A 17,508-nucleotide genomic window follows, 5' to 3' on the forward strand; every position below is an offset into this window, starting at 1 on the left:
GAGATAATTTAGCAATATTTACCAAATTTTAAAAACACATGGCCTTGAATGGCAATTCTCCCTTTAGGAATTTATACTACAGATACATGAGTTTTTAATGAAATTATTCATTATGGGATTGCTTGTAACAGTGAAAATTTGGAAACCACCTAAATGAATATCAATATGACACTGGTTAAATAAAAATTATGGTAAATCATGAATGGAATATAATGAAAGTATGAAAAGTAATGATGTGGCTTTTCATGTACTGATGTGTAAAATCTCCATGATATATCTAGCGGGTTACACCAAAACCAATAACACTGACTGACTGTGCAGAGAGGAAGTGGGGGAATAATGTTCAGAAGAGGGAGGAAAAATTTTCACCAGATATTCTTTTATACTTCTTGACTTTTGAACCATGTGACTGTAAAACCTATAAATACATTTTTTATATTCAAAAACATTTGTTTAGTTTTTTAAATAAACCTTTTTTTCTAAAAAAAATATGTATATAAATATTATATAATTTTATTTAAAAATTGCTCCAAGTTGAGCAATTATTTTGGAGTATCTACCTTCCCCTGAAGCTACGATTGCTTCGGTTTTAATGAGAGAAGAGCCTCAGGGCAAAGAGAAGCAATTATTAATTCCTCAGAATAAGCACTTACTGGTACCAGTTTAATGTTTTTAAAAATGCCATCTCTTTTCATATGGTGAATAGTTGGGATTTGCATCACTCTTTACTCAGATCTTTGTGTGTTAAGTGTTTCTCCTTAGTTCATCTCAATATTTACATTAAAACTCTTTCTAAACCTGTCATTCTACAGTTTTTGTAGATTCTACAAATTATATCACTTACATATTAAATGACAGCCACAAGGCAATCTTTTGGTGGTTTTCAGACAATTAATAGCAGCTCTCAGTTTTATAGAGTGTTTAGCATGTACCAAGCAGGCCCTAGACCTTTTGCTATATTTGTTTGTTTAATCATTACTATAACCGTATTAAGCAAGTACTGTTATTAACTTTTTCCAGATGAGGAAACTGAAGCACAGAGATGTTCACCAAGGTCCCCAAAATAAGAAGTGATGGAAGGAGGATTCAAACCCTAGATCCTGCTCCAATAATGATGATGGTTATGATAACTAATACCTACAGAGCACTAACTATGTATCAGGCACTGTCCTAAAATTTTTTCCATGGATTAATGATGTTTTGAGGAATTAACCAATTTAATCCTTACACCAGTTCTATGGGTGGGTACTGTTATCCTCCCATTAGATATGATGGCATTGTCTTAGTCAGTTCTGGCTTCTATAACAAAACCATAGACTGGGTAGCGTAAACAACCAATATTTATGTCTTTGAGTTCTAGAGGCTGGGAAGTCCAAGATCAAGGTGGAGGCAAATTTGATGTCTAGCCAGAGCCTGCTTCTTGGTTCACAGATGGAGGTCTTTTCATTGTGTCCTTACATGGTGGTGGTGGGGGGGCAGGGCATAAACATTCAGTCCATAGCAGGTATCAAGGCACAGAAATTTATCACATCCTTAACCACTATGATATAGTGTTTCATCACAACCAAATCCATGAAGCAAATAAGTTTATCTCCATCTTTCAGTGAAATTTCCTAGTTCGCATGTAGTAATGAGTAATGGAGACAGGGTTTGAACCTAGCCCTGTCAGCCTTCTACAGTCCGGGCTCTTCCCATGACACCACTGTGCCCTCCCTAAAGAAAGGTCCGTGGAGCGCACAGCAGACCAATGGGGGTCTTGCACCAACCAGCTGTTTGTTTTTTCCACGCTGTCTAACCTCTCTTAGCTTTAATGGGCACAGTTTTGAAAGGAGCGAGGAGAACCAGAAGGTCTCTACAAACACTGACAACCCCAGAAGTTTTGCCACCTGACTTTCCCACTCCATCCGTTCTCTAAGTTTAGAAATTCTATACAAAAACCATCTCCATTAACTTCATACTCTGACACTACGAGACTCGGGGAAAATGAATTCTGAGCATTTAAGAGGAAAGTTTGAAGTTACAGAAGAGAATTAACATTTGGCCCTGGGTTCAAACCCTGATACACCTGTGTATCAGCTGTACCCTACTCAACACCCCTCCACCACCACAGTCCTAGGCCTCTGCTCATGCTGAACCTTCTGCTTCAGGCCTTCTGCCTCCCTTTCTTCTTTGAGGGCCCAAGTCTGTAGGATTCTTCTAGACCCTTTTAATTGTCTCCTCTGTGAATCCTCCCTGTTCTCTCCTCTCTCCATACTGGAAGCAATCTTTCTCGCATCTGGTTTAATTTTCTCTCTAAACACTAATGGAGGTCAAAAGCATAGAGATCACTGCCATTTCATTTATTTTGGGCTACCATTCTAACCCTTTTTCTGGTCAAAAAAAATTTTCATTATCTCAGGTCATTTTGCCTGCTACTCTGGAAGCCCATCTTAATTTTTTATGTGTGAAACCTATAACGAGGTTATTTCCTTAACAAGCAAAATAATCCCACTTCCTCTGACCTTTTCTAAAAGGGCATCTTCCCCCTATTAATATCTTGGTTGTCCTCTGCCTCTCTCCAACTTTTCTCTCTCCCCCTCCCTCTCAAACCCTCTCAATCTCTCTCCCTTTCTTTTTAAATCTGTAAATTCAATTAAATTTAGCAAGTATTTGTTGAAGTCCAGCTAGGTATAGGACTCTATTAGTGGTATTATAAAGATTAAAAAATTTAGAAATCATCTCTCCCCTCGGGGAATTTAACAATCTACTTGGAAAGAAATATGCAAAAACGAATTATGACACAATACAGTCTAAGACATGTTTGGGGAACTGGAGATTAATCTTTCAAAACAAATAATGCAATACACACACAAAAGCCATCTTAAAAACAAGCTAAAGAAATGTATAAAACATTGAAAAATAGTTATTAGTTCTACTAAAAGAGAACTCAAGATACAAATTAGTTATACTTTGAAAGTTCTTCCAACTTTAATAGAACAGAAAACAAGTCCATTGGTATTGTTAGTTCAAAGAACTAATCAGATAAATTTATATCTAAAAGATAAAGTGCCTTTCTTCCATAGTTATTTAAGCAAAAAATTAGTGTAACTTTCATTTATGGCATAAAACTTCTTTTTTTTTTAGGCTGGCCAGGAATTAAGCAGAATTTTAATGGACCGCAAGTGCTCTATGACTAAGTTCATAGTATAATGTTTGCTTCATATGGAAGGGCTTCCAAGGGAGCAGTACAGTGAAATGGTGAGAAGGTATTTAGCATCCCAGGGAGTCCAGCAGACATTCTTTACTCTAACAGGCCAAAGACTAGCTTATTATTTCCCCAGGCTTGTATTCTCACATCCTAGAACAGGCAACTTTAAAATCTTTGGAATCTAAACAATGGTAGAGACTTCAGTGACCCATCTTGGCCAGAGGTATGCTCTCATACGTCAGATGAACCCTCACTGAGGCTAGTCTCCTTCCCTGGCAGTGCTAAAGGCAATTTCATTCATTTCTTTGTTTCAGATGAGTTCTTCCATATTTTATAACCACCACCACCACCACAAAAAAACAGGGCTTATACACCTGTTAATATATTAGGTGAATGACATAATCAGTGTATTGATTTACTTTTGTATTGAAGAAATAGAAATAGTCCAAACGACATTGTCTAGCATTTCTAGCAACTCGTATTATAATATTTTTGTTGTTGTTGTTTGTTACCAAGATCAGAACATGTCTCAAACATTAGACAATATGCTTATTGAAATAAATCAAAATAATACAAAAATGTGGTTCAAGCACACACATGTAAACATAAATAATTATACACATATATAAGTGGAGAAAGAAGCATCAGAAGAAGAGAGGTGGTCTTTCCACCCACCCCTTATTTTACAAACAAAATCCTACTATCGTATTGGCTTACATTTTTTTTTCTTAGCATAACCAAAAGCCTACATGTTAAAATATCTCACACATTGCAAAGTTACTTAATACAAAACTTAGTGTGCAACTGCTCTACTGAAAACAATTTTGGAAAATGATTGTCACTATACTGGTGTTATTTACCTGTCATGTCAATAACACACATATTTATAATGTTCCAATTCATCAGTTTGGAAATTCCAAACAGCATTTAAGTGAAACATAGCAGAGCTCTCACATTATTAACAACAACAGAAAATATAAATATAACCCTCTCTTTCATCCAGGGTGTCCTTAGGAAGATTTGCAATGCGTTTTATTATTATATTTACACAAACTATGCAAAAGGAAATTTAAAGTAGAATGTAGAGGTTTGATTTATTTCTACTCCTTTTCAACACTGTCTTCCGATGTGGTTTTGAAATAATGAGTAACACTATATTTTAGTCAATAAAACCAATATTCTGTTTTTACAAAATGAATTTTAGAAAATTTAAAAATATTCTAACAACAGAAAAAATAATACAGTGGCTGGGATTCTGTGTGAGTTTCAAAAATTCTGTCAACAGCATAAGTATATTTTAGGACTATGACACAAGAAGAATTTTATTTGGCCTATGAATGTATTTTTATCTCTACATGTCTTATTTTGAGGAACATCAATAGAACAGTTTGCTTTAGCCAGACATTTTTTTAAAGAAAAATAAAGTTTGGGTTTTTCCCTCTTTATAAATGAAAAATACTAGCTGCAGAAATTTCGTATAATACAGAAAAGTAGAAAGAAAAATAATTGCCCATAAAACCACTATTAGTAATATTTTTGGTATAATTCCTTTTGGTTTTTTTAATGAATAATTTTTGGTTTGGTGTTATTTGTCCCCCATGGTTAGAATAATACAATTTGGTATCTTTTTTTTTTTTTTAGTAGTTTTAAGTACAAGGAGAAGGACATTAGAATGATATTTAAAATCCCATCTCAATAAGTTCTGCCTCTGACTTATTTTTGTCACCTTGACAAATCACTTAATTCTCTAAGCCTCAGTTTCTCATCTATAAAGTGGGGATAATACTGACATTTGTCTATTGTGATCTGACCTGAGTATATGTCCTCACAATTTTCAGGTTCTTTTTGGTGAATATTGGTAATCTACCATAATTAGAACTCCTCGCCAACATTCTGGCTGTCAAAAGATCTGTAGCAATGAGAGCAAAGCTCAGACTAATTTCTGTCAAACATACGAATATTTCACGACGACCAGGAATACCAGTTCTCTGTCTCTTTAGGTAACCTCCCAGCAGTTTTCTTGGAAGTTACACTCCAAGGCAAAGATGTTAACACTATTCTAAGATGAGGATCGACTATCCTTCTAGTGGGAACAGATGATGACATCTAAAACACTACTCCGGAGATGTTAGGCTGCTGGGCTTTCCAGGTTTAATACATCGTTATGCAAATTTACAGGTGAATATAAAGTATTTCTAACTGATCAACATAGTTGGAACACCACTCATTTCACCCATGAGAAATAAGCACTAATATTCCTTATGTTAACTAATGAACTCCCTAATAAAAAAATCACATAGTGATATCTGAAACCTGGTATAGATAGCCCTGCAGTAGAGATTCCTGGTTAACGCCTTTCAAATATTACCAATCACCTCTGTATTGTGTATTTCCGATCTGAATATTGAATTGTTGACCAAATGTCTTTGGATTAGAAGTAAAAACCAATATACACACTTACAGTCCACTGTCTAGGATAAAGTATTTTAAAGAAACTTATGGACAATTAAGAACTATCTCATATACTGTCATAAAGATTGAATGAAATCACTTAATAAATACTTACTGAGCTCCTAAAAATGTGCCAGGCACTATTCTCGGCTTTGAGAATATGGAAACAAAGGAGAAAAATTCCACTGTCATGGATACTATATTGACAATTGGTGCCTAGGCATTATGTTATCAATAAACTATCTGTAGAATGAATAAATGATTGATATTTTTGTTCTTTGTTGCTATCATGAATATGTTGATGATGATGTTAATAATTTATTATGCACCTACTGTATACATAGTATGACATATGTATATAGATATATAGAGAGAGATTATATTTAGTAAGAATATATATATTTATTTTAACATGAGCATTTTTTCTAAACACTATTGTTAATTACTACGTAGTACCCCGAAGTCTGAAGGTGCAGCAATTTGCTTAACCATTCTCCTATCCTTGACATTTAAGCTGTATTTAATTTTTTATAATAAAACTAGTATTGCTGGACTTCCCTGGTGGCACAGTGGTTAAGAATCCGCCTGCCAATGCAGGGTACACAGGTTCGAGCCCCGGTCTGGGAAGATCACACGTGCCATGGAGCAATTAAGCCTGTGAGCCACAACTACTGAGCCCGTGTGCTGCAACTACTGAAGCCCATGAGCCTAGAGCCCATGCTCCGCAACAAGAGAAGCCATCGCAATGAGAAGCCCGCGCACCGCAACAAAGAGTAGGCCCCGCTCACCACAACTAGAGAAAGCCCGCACGCAGCAACGAAGACCCAACGCAGCCAAAAATAAATAAATACATTTTAAAAATATTTTAAAAAACTAGTATTGTGAGAAACAATAGATTTACTTTTGTTAGATATCCTATGAAAAGCTACTTAATAAAACTACTATAAGTCTTCTTACTCTCAACCATATTTGAATTGACGTACTATTGATGTCTGAGGGCCAAGCAGCTCACCTCTCTGGAAATGTTGTCATGTGTCCATACTAGATTGATATTGCAAATTTTAGTTTGTAAAAGGATAGCTTTGGCAAAGCCATGGTGAGGAGTCACATGCACGGACACTTAGAAAAATTAAAAAAAAAAATATATATATATGGTGAGAAACATCTAAGTATAGGATCCTCTTCTGCTGCTCTTCCTCTTCCTACTCATTCTTTTTTTATTTCTAAGTAGTGTTTCCTTAGAGAAGATTCCCGAACCCTAACTATCTTTTCCCACAGATGGTCCCTCTAATACCAAAGAGGCTCTGGGTGGTGCAGCTCCAGCAGGAGACATCCTGTACCACAGCCTGGGTCTGCCGCAGAAACCTTTCCCAGGCCACGTTTCAATCAGTGCTCGCAGCCTTTTCTGTCACTTGGTAAGTGAGTTAGAATCATATTCCAACCTCGGAATATACTGCCTCCAGAAGCTGAAGTGGCTTACCAAGCATCACGGATCCTTCTAAATGGGGAGAGGTGCAACATATAACCATTTGTTCTTTATTTCTGAGAGGATATCGCAACATGCCACAGGCCACTGGAGTCCTATAACCTACACTGATGAGGACAACACCCTGAACCTTCATAGGGTTTATTTCCTCTCTACCTTCCTTTTGGGTCTATTCTAGTTTGGAAAGGCAGATAATAAGTTTTATTTATTTGAAGATGCGTATATTTTCCATAATTTAATATCTCTAAAATCATCAAGCAGTTTACAGCAGATGTGATAAGAAAGCATTGAAAACAGACTGAAACATGCTAAGAATAATATCCAATTAACCACTGGAGGATTAAAGTCTGAGAATGGGGTCAATTTTGGTTTTTATCTTTCCTGAGAAAGCAAAGTCCTTATATCTCTAATGTGCTAGAAACCGTTTTTCCTCCAGGGGGTAGAGAGCCATTAAACTCTCATTATCATCTTATAAAATTGGGAACACTTGCTAGAATTATACGAGGGGTACTTCCAGCAACAGGGAAATCTGCACTTAAATGATCTTATACCCATAAATGAATGGGACTTACAATAAACCATTTTCCTGAAACAACCATAAAAGACTCTTAGAATCAAAAGTCACCATGATGAAAATGTAAGCAAAATAGGCAGACTGTTCTAATGATCTTTAGGGACAGACCTAATTTCCTCCTGAGGTATTGTAACATTATTAAAACGTTAATGGGATATCAGTCACCCTTAGAAACCTTTAATCCCAAAGATTTGTATTACACAATTAAGGTCCTCAGTAAAGAACTGAACATCATCCATAGGCATTTAAATTGATATAGAAGTGATAATTCCCTCCTTTGGTTTTTACGTAGTTTCTTTTTAAATCTGAATGAGGATGAAGATGCAGAATCCATTGTTTCTAAGAAAACATTTAAATCCATTTCACAAACATGTTTTGTTTCATAAAACGTTTCACAAACAGTGGTCCACCTAGACCCTCAATGTGTTCCAAACATTTTTTGCAAGTGCTATACACTATCTCCTTCCTAAGCAAATATTTATTATCACCCTCAAGGATCTAATATGACATATAATAAGTTGGGTGACCATACATTCATGTTTGCCTGGGACAATATTGGACACTTTAGTCCTGTTCTTCTTTTCATAGCAACTCTAAAAAGCACCTGCAGGAAGTACATGTGGTAGAAGAAAATGAAGACACATTTAAGCACATAGGAGAAGGATGCAGTGTGTAGCCTTTTTCTGGTTGGAGACATTGTGAAACTGTAGCTCCGTTATTATCTGGCCCACCATCCTCCAGCGACTGGTAGAACCTGGCTTATCGCAGGTTTCCCAGCTCAGCGGCATCTTAACAAATATACAGAGCAGATGACAGCTATAGCAGCAGGTATTGCATGACTTAACCACCTTGATTCACTTCCTCCTTAAATATTGCTGGTCAATGCAAAACAAAATGCACTGCCCAACAGCCAATGGTGGAGTTGCACTCATGCAAGATTTATGGTCACTCAGCCTTCATTTCAGTTCCCCTACTAGTCTTGGCTGGATTTGGGGAAGAAAACATTAAAATCAGGGTAATTCAACTGCTCTGGTTCGGTATGTTTTTGTCTGTGGCAGTAGGTGTTCAAGGAAGTATAGTTGGTCTGAGAAATCGATGGCAGTAGAAGCTTCCTCTTTAGAGACAAGAACCCATGACCAGGGTATGCTCAAGGTGACTGTCCTATTTTGTCTTATTTCCTATTTCAGTGTTTTTTTTTTTTAAAGTGGGGTAAAAAACAGAAAGTCCAGACTTTTATCGTGACCATTGTCAGAAGACCTCACACAGGGAAATAAACCCACATGATATAAAAAAGAAAAACAATACAATTCAAATTCTTCAAAAGTTTTTCCATTTACTTATTTTTCTGATTAACTTTTAACAGGAAACTCAACTCCAGAATAAATTATTATACTATTCAAGCAAAAACCACTCATTACATTGAAATAGACATACGATTCCTGTCAACAAGAAAATCAATAATCTTCACAAATAATTTGTTTATTACTACCAAGTTATCCAGTGTTCTCTGGAAACCATTTTCTGGAAAATATTTGGGGCCCAAAAGGCTTTCCAATACTGTCCCGCATTATTATTATTATTATTTTTTGCGGTACGTGGGCCTCTCACTGTTGTGGCCTCTCCCTTTGCGGAGCACAGGCTCCGGAATCGCAGTTCAGCGGCCATGGCTCACGGGCCCAGGAGCTCTGCGGCATGTGGGATCTTCCCGGACTGGGGCACGAACCCGTGTCCCCTGCATTGGCAGGCGGACTCTCAACCACTGCGCCACCAGGGAAGCCCCTGCATTATTCTTAAATATTTACATGTACTAGTTTTTCTTGTAACAGTAGCTAACACTTATACCAAGCTTCCTGTGTCCAGGCATGGTTCTCAACACTCTTCATGCATCTACTCATTTAATCCTCCTAAAAGTCTTGGGAGGCAGGTACAAGTATTACTGCCTTCATTTACAGATAAGGAAACTGAGATGCAGAGAAGTTGACTCACCTGGCTAGTCAGTAGCAGCCTGTAATGCCCCAACTTACCAAACTGCCCCTCTCTCTTTATAATATAGTATATCTTTATTTAAAAGCTTTTCAAGAAAAGTACTATATCTTTTCTGTTTTCCTTTTGCCAATACCTCATGTCCTTCTTTATGTACTGCAAGCAATCAAGAAGAGATATGATAAATATTTTAATCAATATTAATCATGTCTCAGATAAATGAAAGTGATATTCCATAAAATGGTGCTTTGAGCATAGTAAAAGTTCAATAAATATTTGTTGGCTCTTTCTAATAAAGTATATGGAGACTATGCCAATATTTCCTAAAAATAGTAAGTATTATTACTTCCTCATTCTTTAGTCTGATAAAATTCAATAAAAACTAAGCAACGCACTTCCCCCCCAAAATTACTTAACTGCCACTTCAAGTACATGAGTACCAAAAATATATTCTAAGCCACTTTTCCGTTGCGGAGCACAGGCTCCGGACGCGCAGGCTCAGCGGCCATGGCTCATGGGCCCAGCCGCTCCGTAGCATGTGGGATCCTCCCAGACCAGGCCACGAACCTGTGCCCCCTGCATTGGCAGGCGGACTCTGAACCACTGCGCCACCAGGGAAGCCCTGAGCCACTTTTCTGAACTGTTAATTTTTTCTTTGCAGTTGTTGAGATACTGGGTTGAATAATTGAATCGTGTCCCCCCAAAATTCATATTTACCCAGACCCTCAGAATATGACCTTATTTGGAAATAGTCTTTGCAGATGTAAATAGTTAAGATGAAGTCATACTAGATTAGATTTGTCCTTATAAGAAGGTGGTGTGCCTACACAGAGACAGAGACAATACAAGGAAAACACCATGTAATGACAGAGGTAGATTCTGTAATGATGCACCTACAATGTAAGGAAGGCCAAGGATTGCCGGCCACCACCAGACGCCAGGAGGGAGGGAAGGAACAGATTCTCCCTTAGAACCTCCAGAAGGAACAACCCTTGCAGACACCTTGATTTCAGACTTCTAGTCTCCAGAACTGTGCGAGAATAAATTTCTATTGTTTTAATCCACCCAGTTTGTGGTAATTTGTTATGGCAGCCCGAGGGAACTAAGGTAGACACTAAAGTCAAATTTTAGTATTTATTCATTATTAGATAGAAATTTGCTGTTGCTTCAATTGTTGAGATATCAGCAAGGAAAACTATTTTATAAATATCACTGTTTTTATTCCTGTTGTAAACATACATGGTCTTAATTTATCTAAAATGACCACTTTTTGAAGCAGTATTTAAGTTTTTTAATAAGCTTAATTTCTGCCAGTTAATGATTTGTTGCTATATAGTGATGTGAACTAGTTCTATATTTTTTCCATTAACATTAACAATAGATTGTTTAATTCCTGCCTAACAGATAAAGCTTTGGGCTTCTCATATTTACAATTCATTCGATAGAAACTTTAGTCAAAGGCAAGTCAGACCTACCCCATTTTTTCTTCAAAATAATGACCTTTCCTTCTTGGTTGTTTTTAAAAGATAATACAAGTGCTTTGGAAACAATTTCAAAAGCTACATTTAATCAATTTATTAATTAAATGTTAAATTATTGAATAATGAATTTTGGGCAATTATTTTAAACTAAGTTGACAAAAAAATTGCTCAAGTCAGTTCTGACTACATGAAGCCATTTGTAATTATACAAAACACTTTAACCATTTGTTCTATTTACTTGCACAAGTCCCAGGAATATTTTCAGTTTGAAATAAGGACAAAGAAAAATTATTCATATTTAGATTTTGCTTCTGATACTACTTGGCAAGTGCATTTAAATTCTGAAAATACAACTTAAATATACTTTAATATAATGACAGTGTTAATTGAAACCTAGAACTACTAATTATTTTTCTTATTTTAGCAATTTCTTGGCTCTCTAAGAGCTACCACTTAAGAGGCTGAGTGCCATTTCCAAGCAACAGGGAGAAGAAATACATGATTTTTCAATTGGTATAAAAGTAATATTTACAGCTGAAATTTTTTTCAAATTTTTCATTTGGGACTTAAGCGTGTATGAGTCACTAGAAAAGCTTACTTGCTGTTGGCATCACCTATAGATTTAAAGACATACAGGAACTGTATCCCTGGGGAAATAACTAACACAGAGAAAGTGATGAGAGAAGTGTGTGAGATGCAGGTGACAACTAGTTCTTTACTCTAACTATCAAAATACAAATTACAGTTCATTAATTTTTCATATGTAAGGTAAAGGAAGTATTAAAGAGGTAGTATTATAACTGAATGATCTCAAATTGTGGGCTGGTGACGTCCCTATGTGCAAAAGTTTTGCTCTCTAAAATTTCTTCTCAAAAATCTGAATTTCCTTTTTTCCCCCTTCTATTCCTTTATTCCAAAATACCTGGACAAAGCCATGAATGAATAAATTTTAAAAGCAGGCTATACATCAACAAAACTGAATGAAGAACACTTATATACATCAATATGGATGAATGTCAGGTGTATAACATTGAACCAAAAAAGCATGTCAAAAAACTAGGATGTACAATCATTTTAATAAACCTCAAAATAAGAAGAACCAAACAATTACCATTTACAGACTCGTAATTCACAACGATACTGTTTTTAAAAAGGCAAAATAGTGATATATGTTCAAAAAAATTGTGGGCTGGGGAATATACAAAAGTAAATGTTGTAGTCCCTCTTAATTCATCAATTCTATATGTGGATGAGCTTGTCGAGTTACCTCTTCATTAAAACAGATTGTATGCTTATATCAGGCTCTCAGATATAAACAAAATTAATGCTATACTGTGAAGTTTTTCTGGAATATATTTACTAATGTCTATGGCCATCTTAAATGGCTATCGAGAGCTCTATATTAAATGAGGAAACTCTCTAGAACATAGACATTATATAAAAATTAGTACTGATCTCCAGCCATAGGATGTTTGTTTTTCTAAGCTATCTAAAAACAAAGAAGTATAACATTAAGATTCCTTCCAGAAGCCGGTTCCTGGCTTAATGCAAATTTTGTCTTATTTGTTTCCCTTATGGTATCAAATTTTTAAAAATAGTACAAAGGTCAAGAAACCATGGGATGTTGGCCAGTGGTCAGCTGGTCCTTCACACTGAATCCTGGCTCACAGAATCTTGCCTTTACCAGGCTACGAGGTAAGAATAATAGGTGGTGGGATGGCAAGGAAAGGGGCCTCAGCCAAGCTTGCCTCTGAACAGGAAGCAAAGGTCAGTTCAAGAGCTGAAAACAGGGAAATGCCAAAGGATTAAAGCCCACATATGTCCCTGCTGTGCTATGTGCATATACACAGGTTTTTATTAATTCAGATGTCTGTCCTCAAAATCAGGAATATTTATAGACGTGGAGCCCAAGGAGTAAAAAGCAGAGGAAAGTATAAAAAGCTGAGGAAAGGAATCGGAATCATGGTCTCCATTCCATTAGCTTTGACCTTGCCCATGTGCCTTCCTACAGCTCTGAGACAATGGAAGCCAAGATACTATGAAGAGGCAGAATAGAAGAGGCTCCTAGGGGTTGTTAAAACCCACACCAAAGTAGGGGTGCAGGACAAAATTACTAAGTAATCCATTTAAGAAATCAAGGTCTGCAATCCACTGGGATAAAAGTACCACTCCTAGACTTTGCAAAGGGTCAGAATCTTTGAACTTTAATGCAAATTTTTTAAAAATTTTTAATTGTTTTTTTTTTTACTTTACTCACAGCTAAAGGCAAACAAGGCGAGCAGGCTTTAGGCAAATCGATCTGCTCCCTCCTTCCTCCTTCTCCAGCCTCAAGGCAGCCAGCATTCTCTGGCTGTTCACGTAGCAGCATTCCAACCCCAAACCACCAGGATTCAGTGACACACATTTAGTTACCTGAGATTTCGGAGGTGGATAACCAACTTCATCCCGACAGAACCCTGTACTAAACCACTCATTCCTCATTGAGGACTTGAAGCCTTCAAGTCCTCCTGTTCAGTTAAGGACATTTCAAATCTTAGTACGCTAGTTAGCAAAAAAAAAAGAAGAAAACCAAGGAGGAAAAGGAAAAAGAACAAGTGAGGATTACCTGTTATATAGTTCATTGAAGTTATAGCAACGCTGTGAGATGTTGGACCAGAAAGACTCCGAGAGACCTGGTGAAGGTTTCCAGTGCTTTCAGACACAGATGTCCCTGACCTGGGCTGTCCTGTGGTGTAACCAACCGGCAGAATGCAAAAGTCAAATGTGTACGTTCATGTCAAACTCCAGTGCATTTTCAAAGTGAGAAGCCAAGATTTCATTTTGCAGTCCCCTCGTGCGTGGCCCCAGGCGTAATTTGAAAATTATCGTTTTCAGGTTCAACACTGACGTTTCTTCCCTTTCTAAATGTACGTTATAGCTAATTTTCCTCCCAATTCAGTTTCATTCTTATTAAGCATGGTTTGTGCTCTTTAGCTCCCTTAGTAATTTTGTCTCACTTCAAAGAACCTATTGCTCCGGCTTTTGAAGGAGGTCGTGGAGAGGATGTGATCGCTGTTTGACCCGGAAGCTGGACCCGGAAGTCGGCGGCTCCTCACCCACTCCCCGCCCTTGGAAAGTACCTTCTGCCCGGCTTTCCCACACAAGGAACTGTTTTCCAGGACGCAGCTTTGAGAAAGCAATGTGGTGTTGAGACCATCCGGACTGAAAACGTGACTGACCCCAGTTAAAGCCTCTATATAAACTTTTTTTTTTTTTTTTTTTTTTTGTGCTGTACGCGGGCCTCTCACTGTTGTGGCCTGTCCCGTTGCGGAGCACAGGCTCCGGACGCGCATGCTCAGCGGCCATGGCTCACGGGCCTAGCCGCTCCGCGGCATGTGGGATCTTCCCGGACCGGGGCACGAACCCGTGTCCCCTCCATCGGCAGGCGGACTCTCAATCACTGCGCCATCAGGGAAGCCCTGTATAAACTTTTAAGATTCTGGCGGTCCGGTGCCGAGATTGCTCATTTTGCGGCCGCCAGAGACAAGCCTCCAATGTAAGTTTCCTTGCTCATTAAAGCTGCCACTTACCGATCTGGAGTGGCAGTCTCTCCCCGCCCTCTGTGTACAGGGGCCAGTTTCAGATTTCACCCCGGGGTGGGGTGGGGCGATTCCCAGAATTGTGAACCAACACCTGCTTTTCTCTCAGGATTAGCAATCTTTTTGATAGTTTTTGCAATCTAAATGCCAGTTTAGAGATTTAAATGTATTGACCTACGCCAACTTAGCCGCGAAATTTGCATCAGGGTCACTGTTTTCGTCCAGGACGTGGAGAAGCTTCTGGTCTTGGCCTGAACAGACATTAGGCTGAACAGCACATGCTAGTGAATTAGATCTTCTGCCCAAGGTGTGAATTAAGAGCAGGACTGGCTGCCGGTGAGACAACCGCCATCTACCCACCCCCCAGCCCTTGCCCAAAATAACAGAAGTGAGAGGCTGAACGAAGTAGCTGTGTTGCCTGCCTTGTGATTTATTTCTTAGTATTCACTTGTATTTTGCATGATTTATATTTCTATACATATAGCATATTTTCCCATGTCTATAAAGCTTTAGGAAGTGCCCTGGTGAATATGTGAATAAACTCTGCTTAGTCGGTTAGGTCCCCAGATGCCCTGGGACGCCTTGGGGGTGAGTAAATGGTGAGGAATTCAACCAGAACTGTTTGTGTGGCCATGCCCTTCCACTGAGACTGTTTGCACACCTTTTTCTTTAGCTAGGAAAATCATCTCATTTTCCCTTATATACTGTTGGTTTTCCGTAAGGCAAATTTATAGAAGTGAAATATTCCTGGTTATTTTAACATAAGGATGTGGATGGTACAGATCAACTTAGATCACTGCTCAGTTGTCTTTGGCCAGAACAACTGCTTAATTTATTCTTCTTCCTCCAAGCAGAGTGCCAACCAGAGTGTCTCAAATCATTGGAGATTAAAGAATTCATGCTGGTTTTTAGACCTTTGGATATTTCACATATAAGACTTTCATCATTCATCAAAGGAAAAACACGATAAATTCAGGTTTAGCCTTTTGGCCTCCAAACTCAGAAATAGTTCAGGGTGTCCATGTCCTGTCTCTTTTTCCGTGAGTCTTAAATGTAGAGGGAGAGAAACTTAAGAGTTGAGTTTGTCAGATGAGGATTCAGTGATCGCAACCACAGCATGAAGTTTTCTGTTATTATTCCCATTTTGTGAGTGGGCAAATGGAGGCACACAAAGATCTAGAAATTTGTCTAACTTCAGAAAGCTAGAGAATGGTGCAGCCAGTGGTCAAATTCTTATCTGTCTCCTTGCCTGGTGGCAGGAAGAAGCATAGGCACCTGGTTATATTCTCCCAGTGTTTTAACTGTGATTTTCTCACCATTGGTGCATCATGATAGCAAGATACTGAGTCATGACCAACACTGCCATGGAATAAAGTAAGAGAGGCATGAGTTGTTTCTTGAAACTTTTGTTTCATTTATGTAATATAAACACACATATTCATGCACACCTTTTTGTGATAGAGACTGTCTCTATTTCTTCCTGTGATCCTACTCAGAAATGAAACTAATTAAACTGCCGAACTACTCTCTTTTGGGGATTCTTTGTTATTCTATAAAGACCGCAGTTTATGGGTTTGAGAAACATTGTTTTGAGGCAAAGCAATTGCATTATGAGTTTTTTTCTCCAAGTGCAGAGATTAATAGAACTATTAACTCATGTAATTCCGCACTGTAATATTCTGAAATTCCCCAGTGTGAATCTGCAAAAGACAGCTCTACCTCACTATTACAGTATTTATAATTTACTTTAAAATACTTCCGCATAGACAATGTGGTGAGTTTATATATGTGGACATGTGCATATGTACGGTGAGGGGAGGTTTGTTAACTTAAGAAATTAACGCTGGTGGTACGCTAACTGTGAATGCTCGTCTCAGAGATGGTGGATCCGCCCTTGAAAGAATCTAAGCCAGTGACTTCCAACCCTAGCTGTACATTAGCCTCTGAGACTTTTATAAAGAATTAATAGGTATAATATTTTATTTTTAAAATTATCATACAATAAGATTGACCTTTTCCTTTGTTGTTGTTGTATAGTTCTATGAGTGTTAATACATGTACAGATTTGTATACAACTCTCACAATCAGAACTTAGAAGAGTTTCTTCACCCAAAACACTCCCTTGTGTGTATTACGGCCCCTTCAGGGTCCAGTGCCAATCTTGATTTGTTGAGAGGTTTTTAAAAAATACCAATGCCTAGGCTCTGCCCTCAGAGTTTCTGATTAAATTAGAGTGGGGTTGGTATTGGGGTCTTTATTTCAAAGTTTCTTCGGTGGCTCTAATGTGCTTCCAGGGCTGAGAAGCTGGTGCCCTTATCAGCCCACACTCCCGAGGCTGCTATCACAAGATCTTCCACTCACTTCAGCTCAAATCTGCAGTATGTGTTTAGTTGGGATCATGGATATTAAAGACTTTTTTTTTCATTGTAGAAATGAATGGTGCTCAAAATATGTGAGTGACCTGGAAGAAGTCTTGCCCAGGCACCTCCCCCCACCCCCCGCAGAGAGGACTGGGCACCTGGTGAGCCCATCACCCATTGCAGAAGACCATGGGCCTCGTCAAGGAAGATTGTCAGGTGCAGGATCTGACCAGACGTTTAGCTGAATTCTGTCCCTAGAGTATTATAGGATGTGCATGAGCAAATCCTTTATGCCTCATGGCTGTCTGGAGTGCCTAAAAGGATAGGTATCTGTGACTTCACTGAGACTTCAGAGAAGTTTGATGTCTGTCTCTGCTTACCTCTAAATGTTTGCTTTGCAAATTTGGT

General features: G+C 38.1%; 1 long non-coding RNA gene across 1 annotated transcript in view; it reads right to left on the reverse strand.

The window, feature by feature from the left end:
• Positions 1-14,319, reverse strand: part of LOC117312217 (uncharacterized) — a 233,884-nt gene extending 219,565 nt beyond the window's left edge. The window contains exon 1 of the long non-coding RNA XR_004526492.2: positions 13,768-14,319. This is a non-coding gene — a long non-coding RNA (uncharacterized lncRNA). The remainder of the gene's footprint in view (positions 1-13,767) is intronic.
• Between the last annotated feature and the right edge of the window lie 3,189 nt (positions 14,320-17,508).

Source organism: Tursiops truncatus, chromosome 4, assembly GCF_011762595.2.
Source record: "Tursiops truncatus isolate mTurTru1 chromosome 4, mTurTru1.mat.Y, whole genome shotgun sequence".
Taxonomy (NCBI): Eukaryota; Metazoa; Chordata; class Mammalia; order Artiodactyla; family Delphinidae; genus Tursiops; species Tursiops truncatus.